This window comes from Hemiscyllium ocellatum, chromosome 17 (genome assembly GCF_020745735.1).
Source record: "Hemiscyllium ocellatum isolate sHemOce1 chromosome 17, sHemOce1.pat.X.cur, whole genome shotgun sequence".
Classification (NCBI taxonomy): Eukaryota; Metazoa; Chordata; class Chondrichthyes; order Orectolobiformes; family Hemiscylliidae; genus Hemiscyllium; species Hemiscyllium ocellatum.
In genome coordinates, this window is record NC_083417.1 from 60,196,682 (window position 1) to 60,212,389 (window position 15,708).

The 15,708-nt window shown below is 40.3% G+C and overlaps 1 protein-coding gene across 4 annotated transcripts in view; it reads left to right on the plus strand.

The window, feature by feature from the left end:
• The window catches only part of cbfb (core-binding factor subunit beta), an 89,421-nt gene that overhangs the window by 23,715 nt on the left and 49,998 nt on the right, over positions 1-15,708 (plus strand). The gene's annotated exons all lie outside the window — the stretch shown is intronic.

A 15,708-nucleotide genomic window follows, 5' to 3' on the forward strand; every position in this document is an offset into this window, starting at 1 on the left:
CAGCAGAACAATTAGCTGCTGCTTACCAGTAATTGCTCAGTGACTTTTGTAAAGAAGGTTTTGAGAAAGAAGCAATGGTTTTTGTCGAGGTTCGCCCTAAGCAGGACTCCACCCAACAATCTGCATCCACAGATGCACATTTAGACAAAGATCAGTTGTGCATGCAAGGTAGTCAGTTCTGTAGAAAGTGCTGTTTGGTGTGCCTGAAACTTATTGTTCTTTTAGTGCAAAGAACTGTCCTCAGTGTTGCAGACTTGTACATTCCAAGCCTGTGAGCTGAGGAATGCACAAAAACTTGGACAGTACTGAGGTGCAGTGGGGAAAAGTCAGTCTGTGGCCTTTCACTTATGGAATACAAAGGGGCTGGTAACTTATAGAACGCTTCAGGCTGAATGCTTGAAATGGAACATATATAGTTGATGTTTCAATTTTTTGCAATTGCATTGATTCACCAAAGAGTGAGAAATGTTCAATTGAGATGTGGTGTTTTGTAATTTTCTTCATGTCTACTTTGAAACATTTTGCAATGTACTTGGGTATTTTATGAATGAAATTTACAAAAGAAATTGCTAACTCTTAAGACTAAAGGTAAAATTTCACTTGGCAATGATTGCAGTTATCCTGCAAGTGGGACAATGTTGAAATATTATGAGATTGCTGAGCAGCATATGTTTATATATGGCTCTGGTCATGAAAACAAAACCATAATACTGAACTGACACTAGTAAAGACCAGAATGTTAATCCATTCTTATGACCTAGTTTTCAATAAAATAAAAACACTGATGACTCATGGCTATGGAATTTGCAAAACTGTTTAATCGTGAATAATGCATTTCATCAGTGCAAATTTATTTTGATTTCGATGCTTGCCTACTCTGGGTAATGGAGGCAAAATCTTCAGAATATGAAACTAAGGTGATGTTGTTTGATTGAACTGGGTAGTGGCAAAGAACGACTTGTACATGGCTGCTACCAAGTACAGTGACTTTAATTGGATTGACCATCTTGCAGGTGTTTGATTCTTTTTACTGTCATTAAATACAGAATAATAGTGCATTTTTACGTCCTGGAACACACCTTGGACCAGGCATGGTATTTATTCTAAATGCTTTTCATAACTAATTTGTTAGAGCACCTGCTGGAATTGGGATAGTATCAGTGTCTTGTTGAGCATTCATTTGTCTGCACATAAGGGACTGCTATCTGTTACCAATGTCCTTGAATAAGGTGGTCAGGTTAATACTGTAATTATGGTGCACCTATAGACAAGATTGTGGGACAGTGACTTTTCTGTGTTTCTTGCCCAACAATAATTTGGGTGTCTACATTGTAGGAGGAGTTTAAAGTTAGTTGACTTTGCTATCACCCAAAAAGATTTCTTGTTTCAGGCTTCTAAACTGCAGACCAAATAGCATCATGATCATTAGCAACTTAATGTTTGAAGCGAATACCACCTTCTCAAAATTTGACAATTAAATGGTGATAAATGATGTCGATGATATAAAATTAGAGATGTTGATGGAGTAATGAGTGGGAAGAGCTGACAGTGATTTCAGTGTTCACAAATGTGAATATGACTGCTTTAGCCTAGAATATATTCACAAGTTAAAGGAGAGGGAAGGACAGGGAAATTTTCGTTTTTGTTTTAGATCAGATGAGGTTGCAGTGATGTCGAGGGTCTGCTTGGGCTGGGAAAGATGTCATTGTGTGGTCAGCACTCTGCAGTAGAGATGTTGGGGTTCAGGCATAAGAACGTGGTGAGTCCCGAAATGTAAGGTAGGCAGTTAGGGGTGGGAGTCCGCAAGTTGGACAAGGTGGGTCATAGAGTGGAGCAAGAAATATTGAAGTTCAGGTATCTATGGAGTTGGGGTATTCATGGTAGAGGGATGAAAGCTTCTGACAATGGCAGGAATGCATCTGCAGCCTGAGTGTGTCAGGTACCTGTGGTGGAGGTGAGATGCTCCGGTGTACAGTGTATATTTGGTGTCTGCTGTGGTGGAGGACGCTTTAAGTCAATTGCCATGGAGGGTAGTTTATTGTGAGTGGTTGGTTTGTTAATTTTATTACTGGGCAGATTTCACTTTTGCTAGCTTTTAAACGAAGTGATTTTGAATTCTTCTAAATCTTCAGCTCTAGCCCCAAGTTGAAGACCATGAGAGTTCCTGAGGCTGGGTAATTGCCCCATAAGAAGCTAATCTTTTTCAGGCAATTTAGTGCATTGTCAGTGCATCAGGACTTCCAAGAGATCTCAATGTGTACTTTTAAGGTTACATCCAATCACACTCTATCTTGATGATGCCTGGAACAATGTTATCCAAGCTGGGAAACTGGATAAGTTGCTCTAAACATCACTCTTGTTCCACATTTTAAAAAAAATTAATGTAAAACTGGAAGCTTCCTGTAAGAGAGACACATTTCTCAGGATTTTCACATGGTTCATAGAATTCCTGAATATAACTAGGAGGCAGGATGAACTACTAAATGCTCTGTCGTATTTGTTATCTTGCCTTTGGAAATCAGTTTTCTAAACTTTGAAACCATGCTTTTGCTTAATTGTAATTAGATTTCTGTTAATAGTTCTGTGATAACTACTATGTGTTGCTCATTCTCTTTCTTTAACAAAAACAATCCTTTATATTTGTTTGGTGAAAAATAACCATTTATACTTGTTCTGTGCAGCAAGTTCTCACAAACTTTGAACAGCAATACTTTTGAAGACCAGATGCACTTAAAGCTATAGCACAACATAGCTAGACACACTTTTTGGGATGAAGAAAATACATGAATTAGGTGTACGGGTAAGACACTCGGTCCCTTGAACTCGCTCTGCCGCTTGGTTAGACCATGGCTGATCAAATTACACCACATTCCCAACCACCCCTGATGACCTTCTCTACCCCCCTGCCAAACCATTCTTGGGAAGAATCCATCTACCTCTGCCTTAAAAATGTTGAAGAACATTGTTTCCGTTGTCATTGAGGAAGAGCATTCCATAGACATTTTTCCATAGATGGAAAGGTTTCTCTTCAGACTTAAATAGGTGACGACATATTTTGAAACAGTTCTTCCACAAGAGAAATCTTCCCTTGCACATTCAATCTATCAAGGTCCCTCATCAGCTTGCATATTCTAATCAAGCCATTTCTTGCTTTTCTAACACCCCTGAGGATACAAACTTAACCTTCCTTCATAAGGTAACCCCCATCCTTCCTTAATAGGATAACCATGTCCAGGTATTAGTGTTTTTGACTACCTCGGAGTTGTTTCCATGTATTTACATTCTCCTTTAAATGACACCAGTCCTGTGTGCAAAATTCTGGATGTGGTCTCACTAACAACTGAATTAGAATATCCTTTTGTATTCAATTCCATTTGACAAATGTTAATTTTTGTAACTATTTCCAATGCTTGATACTAACCTTTTGCAATTTCAGACACAGATCTCTCTGTGCATCTCAAGAACGCTGCAAAACCAAACCACTTAGAATAAAAATAATCTTACCAAACTGGACAATTCCACAATATACATTACATTTTCCAGATCTTTGTCCACTTGGTTAACCCATCTATATCCTTTGTAGCCCCCTAATGTTCTCTTCGCAACTTACTTTCCTCTTCATCTTTTCTATTGTTAGCCAATTTAGCAACCATATTTCGATCCCTTCATCCAAGTCATTTTAATCACTTATAAAAGTTGAGACCGCAACACTAATACATATAATGTGTCACTTATTGCATCCTGTCAGACAGGAAATTGTCCGTTCTGTCTATGTTTCATACGAACCAGCCAATCTTCTATTCATACCAAAAGTCACTTCTGACACGAGCTTTTATTTCTGCAATAACCTTGGAGGTGAGGTTGATGAATCCTCCCCCTTGGTAAATATTAACCCAGTTTGAGTTCCAAGCTTTAACTTGACAGACATACTGTTAATCTTTTATTGGTGTTAAAATATTTGTATCCAGGAGATCAGATATAAAAATGAAAACTGGGTCTTGATGACAAATTAGAGTTATGTCCTATTTCAGCTGGGTTTTGCTGTTCTTGTGAAGTCTTAAGTGAATTGCCAGACTCTGTATGCTTGTTTGTTTTCACTTGCACCATAATGGGAATTGGTTTAAAAAAATCTCCAGTTCAATCATTTACCTGACCTTCTTCAATATTTTTCTATAAAGCCACTTCAATAAAAGTGGTCCACAACTGAAAGCTAGAGTAACTACTGCAATCAGTCAATATGCCCTAATCCTCCAATTAAGTGTCGGCACTTTACACCATCAGATCCTGAATTTTAGATTAGATTAGATTACTTAGTGTGGAAACAGGCCTTTCAGCCTAAGTCCACACCGACCCTCCGAAGAGCAACCCACCCAGACCCATTCCCCTACATTTTCCCCTTCATCTAACACTCTGGGCAATTTAGCATGGCCAATTTGCCTAACCTGCACATTTTGTTTGGACTGTGGGAGGAAAGCAGAGCACCCAGAGAAACCCACGCAGACACAGGGAGAATGTGCAAACTCCACACAGACAGTTGCCTGAGGCAGGAATTGAACCCTGAACACTGTGCTTCCCAAGCTTCTTAGTCTTTTTATATATTGAACAATGATTAGGAATGAAACTAATGTGGATTCTTGTGTGGTTGTGTTCATTTTCTATGTTGGCTATCTTTCATGATAAGTATCTTGTCATGGAGTGCAGCAAATTACATCTTTCTCTCGGCCAGATGGCCTTTTGCTTTGTTCACTACCATTTTTGGAAAGAAGAATAGTGTGAACTGCCTCTAAATTGAATTACCTTGAAAATAAGATCCTGTCCCAGTTGAAGTGCATATCGATGTGCGAGACAGAGGGAATTGGTGGAGGATGATCTCCGGGAAGGAAGTGTGGAATTTCTATGTCACCTTGCTATTTGAAAGGAAGAGATGTTCTGCGTCTTAAAAAGTATTAAAGCATTGACAGGCATCTTTGTATCCTCTTTGGCCACAAGAAGTCCCAGAGGACTGGAGAATAGCCAGTATTATTTCATTATTTAAGAAGAATAACAGGGATAATCCTGGAAATTACAGGCCTGTATGAGCCTGTGGTAGGAAAATTATTAGAAAAGATTCTTAGGACATTTTTACGCATTTACAAGCAAATTGACCTATTGGTGATGGACAGCATGGTTTTGTGTGGGGGGAGGTAGTGTCTCACTGACTGGATCGGGATTTTTGAGGGAAAAGCAGATAATGTTGTTTGCATGGACTTCAGTGAGAGCTGAGGGGTGAGCTGGCAAGATGGATACAGAACTGGCTTAGTCATAGGCAGGGTAGTGGTGAAAGGCTGCTTTTCTGAATGGAAGGTTGTGCCTAGTGGTGTTCCAACATGCTGGGCTATGCTGTTCGTGGTCTACACAAATGATTTGGAGTGAAACGGGGCAGGTGTAATTGGTAAGTTTGCAGACAATACAAAGATTGGTAGACTTGTGGATAATGAGGAGGGTTGTCGGAGAATACTGCAGTTATAGATCGGTAAGAGGCATGCGAGTTGGGAGTTTAATCTGGACAAATGTGAGATTATGCCTTTGGGAAAGTAAGGTACAACCCTTAGGAGTATTGATTTACAGAGGGATCTGGGTGTGCAGATTTACAGACCACTGAAGGTGTAGCACAGGTAGATAAAGTAGTAGAAACCTCTGGCATGCTTGCTGTCATGGGAAGGGGCATTGAGTATCAGAATAGACAAGTTATGCTGCAGACTTAGAGAGCTTTACTTAGGCTATACTTTGAGTATTGAGTACACTTCTGGTCATCACGCTACCAGGTGAGGATGCTTAGGAGAGGGTACAGAAATGTTTTACCAGGGTGTTGCCTGGTATGAGGAATTTTTGCTATGGAGAAAGTTTGGGTGACTGGGGAGGGGTCACTGACCTGAAATGCTAATTCTTGATTTCTCTCAAGTTTTTGTTTGGAGGTTGGCTAGCGTGGTGCCACTCTTTAAGAAGGGTAGTAGGGACAAGCCAGGGAACTATAGACCAGTGAGCCTGACATCGGTGGTGGGCAAGTTGTTGGAGGGAATCCTGAGGGACAGGATGTACATGTATTTGGAAAGGCAAGGACTGATTAGGGATAGTCATCATGGCATTGTGCATGGGAAATCATGTCTCACAAACTTGATTGAGTTTTTTGAAGAACTAACCGAGTTTTGATGAGGGCAGAGCAGTAGATGTGATCTATGTGGACTTCAGTAAGGCGTTCGACAAGGTTCCTCATGGGAGACTGGTTAATAAGGTTAGATCTCATGGAATGCAGGGAGAACTAGCCATGTGGATACAGAACTGGCTCAAAGGTAGAAGACAGAGGGTGATGGTAGAGGGTTGTTTTTCAGACTGGAGGCCTGTGACCAGCGGAGTGCCACAAGTCTCGGTGCTGGGCCTCTACTTTTTGTCATTTACATAAATGATTTGGATGTGTGCATAAGAGGTATGGTTAGTAAGTTTGCAGATGACACCAAAGTTGGAGGTGCAGTGGGCAGCGAAGAAGGTTACCTTAGATTACAACAGGATCTTGATCCGATTGGCCAATGGACTGAGAAGTGGCAGATGGCGTTTAATTCAGATACATGCAAGGTGCTGCATTTTGGGAAAGTAAATCTTAGCAGGACTTACACACTTAATGGTAAGGTCCTAGGGAGTGTTGCTGAACAAAAAGACGTTGGAGTGCGGGTTCATAGCTCCTTGAAAGTGGATTCGCAGATAGATAGGATAGTGAAGAAGGCATTTGGTATGCTTTCCTTTATTGGTCAGAGTATTGAGTACTGGGAGGTCATGTGGCTGTACAGGACACTGGTTAGGCCACTTGGAATATTGCGTGCAATTCTGGTCTCCTTCCTATTGGAAAGATGTTGCGAAACTTGAAAGGGTTCAGAAAAGATTTATAAGGATGTTGCCGGGGGTGGAGGATTTAAGCTATGGGGAGAGGCTGAACAGGCTGGGACTGTTTTCCCTGGAGCATAGAGGCTGATGGGTGACATTATAGAGGTTTACAAAATTGAGGGGCATGGATAGGATAAATAGGCAAAGTCTTTTCTCTGGGGTCAGGGAGTCCAGAGCTAGAGGGCATAGGTTTAGGGTAAGAGGGGAAAGATATAAAAGGGACCTAAGAGGCAACTTTTTCACGCAGAGGGTGCTATGTGTGTGGAATGAGCTGCCAGAGGAAGTGGTGGAGGCTGGTACAATTGCAACATTTAAAAGGCATTTAGATGGGTATATGAATAGGAATGGTTTGGAGTGATATGGGCCAGATGCTGGCAGGTGGGACTAGATTGGGTTGGGATATCTGGTTGGCATGGACGGGTTGAACCGAAGGGTCTGTTTTTATGTTGTACATCTCTATGACTCTCTGACTAGATTTGTTTTCACTGGAATGCAGGAGGTTGAGGGGTAACCTTGTAGCATTTTATAAGATTGTGAATGGCATGGAAAGAGAGGAAAGTGTGAGGCTTTTTCCCAGGGTGGAAGGGCCAATTCCTTGGGGACATGGGTTCAAGGTGCAGAAGGGTGAAGTTTAAAAGAGGTGTCTAGAATGTGCATCCATAAGCAATAACAGCATTCAAGAAGCACCTGGACAAATAGATGAATAGGAAAGGAATAGGGATCCTTTTAAAGAGAGGACTGTTTCAGTATAGAAATGCCAAATGTGTCAGCAAAGACTTGGAGGGCCAAATGACCTGTTCCTGTGCTGTATTGTTTGTTCTTTGTATCAGTCTTTGCAGCCTGGCTATTCAGTAAAATGATTATGAAAGCTATGGGAGTGGCAGGGAGTCATGTTCCCATGTATCTGCTGTACTTGTCCTCTGGATGGAAATGGTCATCATTTGGAAGGTCCTGTCTAAGGATCTGTTGTGAATTTCTGCAGTGCACCTTGTAGATGGTACACACTTTGTTAGTGAGTGGTGGATGGAGCGGGTATTTGTGGATAGGTACCAATCAAGTAGGCTGCTTTGACTGAAATCGTAGCCAGCATGGAGTGTTGTTGGAGCTGCACTTATCCAGGCAAGTGGATAGTATTCCATCACATTCTTGTAGATGGTGAATAGGCACGGTGGCTCAGCAGTTAGCACTGCTGCCTCAGCGCCATGGACCAGGGTTCGATTCCAGCCTCGGACAACTGTCTTTGTGGAGTTTGCACATTCTCCTCATGTCTGTGGGCTTCCTCTGGATACTCTGGTTTCTCCCACAGTCCAAAGATGTGCAGGTTAGGTGAGTTGGCCATGCTAAATTGCCCATAGAGTTCAGGGATGTGTAGGTTGGGTGCATTAGTCAGGGAAAATGTAGAATAGTATGGTTGGGGAATGGGTCCGGGTGGTATACTCTTCGGAGGGTTGTGTGGACTTGTTGGGTCAAATTGCCTGTTTCCACAGTGTAGGGATTCTATGAAACTCTTGTCTTAGAAGAAGGGATTCCGCTATCAGATCTCACTGGCATTTTGGGTTAGATTGGTTTTGAGCGAGTTCTGAGGCTATATTTTCGAAAGTGAAGGTTTACAATCCCCTGTGAAGGCAGCAAAGTTTTTGCGTTTTGGTCACTCCATGTTACTAATGTCTGAGTGCATTGCTGAGAAATCCATGGGATCAATCCTTATTACGTCTGTTCTTTGAAATGCTCTTTTATTAACCCATTGTTAACTCATTAATTGTGGATGTTGGAGGACAAGTTGTGCTTTTATGTGATATTGTTTCTACTTAAACTTAGTACGATGAAGTTTATTGTTTGAAGTCCAAGTATTAACTACTTGAAAATTTGATCTGGTTAATGACCAGTAAACTTAATAGTTTTATCTGGGATTGTAGCTTAATTTGGTATCATTTTGGATCATAACATGCTCAGGTAGGATAGAGTTCAAGAGGCTATAGCTGGTGGAATGGATGGACAATTGCAATTTAACACAGAAGTGAGAGGTGATAATAAGATTTAGAAATGTAATTTTAAGGATCATATCTTCAGTTCGTTGGGTAATTAGAGAAACTGGGATTGTTTTCTTTTGGAGCAGAGGAGGCCCAGACAATTTTTGATAAGGGTTCAAATTCATGAGCTGAGAATGCTGGGGAGAAACACCAGTCAGCGACCAGAAAATGCAGATTTAAAGTGGTTAATTTGCCAAAGGCAACCAACGTGAGTTACAATCTGGAATGCACTGCCTGCGAGGGCAATAGAGATGGATTCAGTTATGACTTAGATTGAATTTGATGAATACCTAAAAGAGAAATAAAATTGCAAGGTTGAAGAGGAAAGGTCTTTGGAATGAGACTAGCTAAATTGTTTTGTTGTGAGCTGGCATGTACTTAATGGACTGAATGGCAACTTCCTGTTCTTGCAGCTATCTTTGCAAGCCTAGCCTCTTGGGGAAAAATATTGCTTATTTTAGCCAATAAATACATGGCAAAATTTGGGACCGTTTTTGCTCATCTTATGCAAGGTATTTAAGGTATGCTGATGCAACACTAAGCACACGTTGGAAACTGATATTTCTCCCAAAGCATTTTTCTACGGCCTATGCTTCTAAATGCTTGGGATCAATCTGAATAATTAGTCACAGTGGAGTTTTAAGGAATGTGTACTATAAGGGAAAGTGCAAGTCATGGAGTCTGTAAGTAGTTAGTTTAGAACAGACAAATCAGCTTGGCAGAGACTTCCCAAAACCTCAGATTCTTTTGGAACAAAATGTGGGTTTTGGTATTCAGCTCTGTCCCATGAATTCATTTTCTGTTCTTTTTTAGTTAACTGAGTGATATGACTTGGGAAGACAGTTTTTAGTTTATTTTTCACGTAGCATTTAATGGCATCAAATTTCAGTGTTGTTACATATTCTCAGGAAATTTTCAAGAATATATATTTTGTATTTTGCTTGAAGATTAGTAATCTGCATAGATTCAAGGAAAATTACAGGATGGTAATGAATGTTTGACAAGTTTGAGTTGTGGATCAAAGCTATATTTGCTTACATAAGTGCGAGATGATTTCTTCGTGTAGAGGGAGTAAAAGGAGAGTCAGCATATTGGTTACTTCTGCAAGGTTTATATGCAATTTAAGCTGCATTTTGGCTTTTACCATATCTGTCATATCAATGGTAGGAGAAAGCAATGGGAACAGACTGGATGAAACAATCTCACCACTTGCATTGCAATTAATTATGGACTTAAATATTTGCGAATGGATGTTGCAATAAAGCATATTTTTAATACATCTTCCTGGGTAAGTTTTTTGAGGAAGATGGAAAGTAGAGCACCAGGGTAGATATTTGATCTCCCAGTTGGCTTCTCAAAATTAATTCTGATTTTTGTGTGGCAACTTTATGAATGGTTTATGTGCAGCACTTCTGCAGACAGAATAACTCTAGGTAACATTTAGATGTTCTTCTTTCCACTTTACTATATTTCTGCTTTATTGGTTTTGAATAGAGGAGTTGGGGTTGGAGGGGAAGAGTGGCAAAGCATGTGTCTGACTTATGCCAGAGCAGATTGACTGACTTTTGCCAACTGTTTTGCTGTCTGAGTTTTTGACTGATTAGAACTTGTACCTTGCATTTGGAAACTGGAGTCTTTGTAGTTGGTTTGCAGTTTGTGAATGAATAGTTCAATGCTGGTTGATGCATTTCAGTTCATGCTATTGGGCAAAGTAGTAGTGTTAATACTTCACATTTGTCTTTTGCCTTGCCAGACATTGATTTAAAGAATATGGCTTGTTTTGTGTTAAGGATAATTGAGAGATTGTCAATGCTTAATATTATTATTGAGTAAATGGAACAATAGTTTCCACAGTCCACATGTGTAGTTAAATCAGAACTCTAAATGTTTCTGTCCTGCACATCCAGAAGCTGTGTTGCACCAGTGCCCTGCAATAGACTCAGACTCAGCATTAAAATCTACATGAAGGCAGGAATTGACAAATACAGAACTATCCTATTTGCCCACTAAACATGTCAAAGATTCATAAGCATACATACAAATTTTTGATGTCCTGCCGAGCCTTCGTTACTTCTGAGTAACCTCCCTGGCCGTGAAAATTTTAGTTCACAAATATGGGTTTTAATTTCCTCAATGAGATTTTGAAAAGTTATCTCTCTCTGTCTCATCTTCCTCTTGCCCTCTCCTTCACCAGTTGTGCATGATTTTGTAAGCAACCTTTCTGATTTATTGTTCCTGGTTAAATTGTGTTTCTGAGGATTCCTCACTCTATTTAGAAAAACTATGCTGTTTCTTGGGTTGCTTAACCACAATGGTTACCTGCAGAGGGAGAACTTAGAAGCATTAAGTAATCACTCAAAAGTTCATGAAAGGCCTTTGGTCACATGGAGACTTCCTTTACCAGTGAACTGGGCCCATATGTCTTTTCAGTCTATCTAAAATTTGAGACAAGTGGCTTTTGAACTTCAAATAGATTCAAGATTTACACCCCAGGTTATTTTCATTAATTCTATTCAACAAAACCAAACGTTTTACCACATTATGTAAAAGTCTAGCATATTAATACAATTAAAAAGAAAAATTAGTCATTACAAGCTTGATGTAAAAACTCCTTTAGATGTTTCGTTTGTTAGTTGTTAAGAGCTGGAAGACTTGTTGACTTGAGTGCAAATTTTTAGGATTTTTGATTTTTGTGTTTAGTAATTATCAAATTTTTAAATTGAACCATCAATTGCCATTTTTTCATTGTTCGCTGGCAGTCATTTTTGTGAAAGTGGTACTAGTAAGTGTAGGCACACATTGGTATACAGAAAATTTAGTTGCTAATGCTTTAAAGTAAAGCAGTACTTATTGCTCAAGATTTGAAGAGGAGCAATGAAATAATTTCAACTCCTTTTTGAATCTTTTTATATGGGTAGAAATAAAATATTTATGAACTTGCTGGGATCCTTTTTTCTTTAAGCAATTCTTTGTTTATCACAGAGTAACAGAATTGAAACTGGTTCTTAGTTGTCCATGAGAAAGTGGTGGAGAGCTGTTGCCTCGAACCACTGCAGTCCACCTACTGTGCGTTGACCCACAATACCATTAGGGAGGGACATCCAGGATGTTGAACAAGTGCCAGTGAAGGAATATTTCCAAGTGTCTTAGAGGGGAACTTGAAAGTGGTGGTGTTCCCACGTCTCTGCTTTGCTTGTCCTTCTAGGTGGAAGTGGTTTGGAAGGTGCTGTCTGAGGATCTTTGAATTTCTACAGTGCATCTTGTAGGGAGTACACACTGGTGAAGGGAATGGATGCTTGTGATGCTAATTAAGTGGGTTGCTTTGTCCTGGATGGTGTGAAGTTTCTTGAGTGTTGTTGGAGCTGCACTCATCCAGGCATGTGGACAGTATTCCATCACACTCCTGACTTGTGCCTTGTAAATGGTGGACGGTCTCTGGCAAGTCAGGTGGTGAGTTACTGACTGCTGTATTCCTAGTGTCTGACCTGGTGATGTTACCTCACATTTATGTGGCAAGTCCAGTTGAGTTCCTGGTCATTGGCAGTCCTGAGGATGTTGATAGTGGGGGATTCAATGATGGTTGCAGCACTGAATATCATGGAGCGGTGGTTAAATTTGTCTCTTATTGGAGATGGTCATTGGTGTAGGACCATTCTCCCTGAATGAAGACTTTGGAGGCAGGCAGGATTCAGGCAAGTGGAAGTTTATTCATAAAGAATCTGGGCCAAAGGATCCTCCCCGAAGCCAGGCTTTGAAGGGAGATCCATGACGTTCTTTGAATTTACAATTAAGCCTTTTTTTTACACTTTCTGTGAACAACCACATACAACATGATCACTATATGTTCCTCCCTCTTACTTGGTGTACCCAATCCTGTGAGACACAAGTCAATAATAGACACCCATTTGACCAGTCTGTTCCCTATGACCTCATGTTGTTTATCAACCATTATAATCTTAGTCCTTAGGATCTTTCTATGCACCCTATTCATTCGCATTCCAAAGTTGTTGCAGTCCTTCAGGCCTCTCGGGCTGACTTTATCTCTAGAGACAGTTTGAATTCTGTTATTTATTGTATTTCATATGCTGTCTTTATCAAAGTTAATTATTCCTCTTACATTTCCCACTGTCTTAATTATGTGTGTGAAAAATACAAAAGACATTTAGTTTTAACTAGATGTTACAAGATTTGTTATATTGATTTCTGTTATGAAGTTAGTTAAGGTTAGATATAGCTATTTTTAACTTTGTGATTAATGACTTAACAATCTGTTTTGTCCAGGACTAATGAGGGTACTTCCTAAAGCTAATAAACTTTTACACATGGGCATAAATGTTTTGGTTATATCTATCTATATTTATGTTGGAGAATCTCTAGCTAGAAACTATTGCTTAATGTTGCGGAGTAATTAAGCAATGTGTTTACTATGAAATACCTGCCTGTTGTTTTGGTAGCTATTTAGGGAGTTTAGTATGCTAGTCTTGCACCTGGTGTTTATTCATTTAGTGGCATAATAGCTTTTTCTTTAGTGAGTTGAAAATATTCATTTTTGTCTCCGAGGCATGTTCTTATCGTAACTGTCTAGGATATTTGTTGCTCAAGGCCCCCCTTTTGCTGGCTTTGGAGTAGTTTTGTTCAAAGATATCATCGTTTTCTTTACTTAAAGGCTGGGACAGACTGTTAGTCTCTTTTCGGCCAACTTGGTTTTAATGTTGTGCCGGGTTATCCTTTTTGTCGGCCATTTTGTTATACGAAGGTGTGAATCATGCCTATAGCTAGTATTTGTGTGGTCCAATTGTTACTTCCCCCTTGTCAGAGAGGTAGAGCACGGAAACAGACCCTTCGGTCCAACTCATCCATGCTCACCAGGTATCCTAAATTAATTTAGTTCCATTTTGCCTGCATTTAGCCTATAGCCCTCTAAACCTTTCCTATTCATGTACCACACACCCTCCCCCCCACACACCCCAGGTGCCTTTTAAATGTTGTAATTGTACCAGCCTCCTCCACTTCCTCTGGCAGCTTATTCCGTATACGCACCACTCTCTGCATGAACAAGTTGCCCCATATGTCCCTTTTAAATCTTTCCCCTCTCACCCAAAACCTATGCCCTCTAGTTCTGGACTCCTCCATCCCAGGAAAAAGACTTTATCTTTCCATGCCCCTTATGATTTTATAAACCTCTAAGATCATCCCTCAGCCTCCAACACTCAAGGGAAAACAGCCCCGGCCCATTCAGCCTCTCCTGATAGCTCAAACCCTCCAATCCTTGTAAGTCTTATCTGAGACCTTCCAAGTTTCACAACATCCTTCCTATAGCAGGGAGACCAGAATTGTGCACACTATTCCAAAAGTGGCCTAACCAATGTCCTGCACAACCACAACATGACCTCCCAGTTCCTATACTCAATGTTCTGACCAATAAAGGAAAGCATACTAAACACCTCCTTCACTGTCCTGTCTACCTGAGAATCCAGTTTCGAGGAACAATGAACCTGCACTTCAAGATGTTTGTTCAGCAACATTCCCCAGGACCTTACCATTAAGTGTATAAGTCCTGTTCTGATTTGCCTTTCCAAAATGCAGCACTTCACATTGACCTAAATTCAACTCCATCTGCCACCCATTGGCCCATCTGATCAAGATTTGGTATCATCTACAAACTTACTAATTGTACCTTCTGTGTTCACATCCAAATCACTTATAGAACTGAAGAAAAGCACTGGACCCAGCACCGATCCTTATCACACCACTGGTCACAGGCCTCCGGTCTGAAAAGCAATCTTCCTCCACCATCTGCTGTCTTCTACCTTCAAGCCACATCTGTATTCAAATGGCTAGTTCTCCCTATATTCCATGTTATCTAACAATGCTAATCAGTCTATAATGAAGTAATTTGTTGAATGTTTTACTGAAGTCCATATAGATCAGGTCTACTGCTCTGCCTTATCAATCCTCTTTGTTACTTCTTCAAAAAACTCAATCAAGTTAGTGAGACATAATTTCCCACACAGCCATGTTGACTATCCCTAATGAGTCCTTGCCTATGCAGATACATGTAAATCCTGTCCCTCAGGATTCCCTCCGACAAGTGGCCCACCACTAATGTCAGGCTAACTGGTCTATAGTTCCCTGGCTTGTCCTTACCACTTTCCTTGAACAGTGGCACCACATTAGCCAACCTCCAGTCTTCCAGCACTCACCTGTGACTATCAGTTATCCAAATATCTCAGCACGGGGCCCAGCAATCACTACCCTAGCTTCCCACAAGAGTTCTAGTGTATACCTGATCAGGTCCTGGGGATTTATCCACCTTTATGCATTTTAAGACAGCCAGCACCACCACCACTGTAATATGGACAATTTTTCAAGATGTCACCATTTATTTTCCTACTTCTGTATCTTCCATGTCCTGCACAGTAAACACTGATGCAAAATACTCATTTTGTATCTTTTCCATCTTCTGTGGTTCCATACATCGGCTGTCTTACTGATCTTTGAGGGGTCCTGTTTTCTCCCGTGTTAGTCTTTTTTTCTTTAATGTATTTATAAAATCCCTTTGGATTCTCCTTAACCCTATTTGCAAAAACTATCTCATGTCCCCTTTTTGCCCTCCTGATTTCTCTCTCAAGTATACTGCTACTGTCTTTATATTCTTAATGTCACACTTCATGAAAAGTGGCCTTGCAATCACCACCTCTCTGGAATTCACCTCTTTTGTTCATGTTTGAACCTAAGGCTGCAATTAGATCAGAAGCTGAGT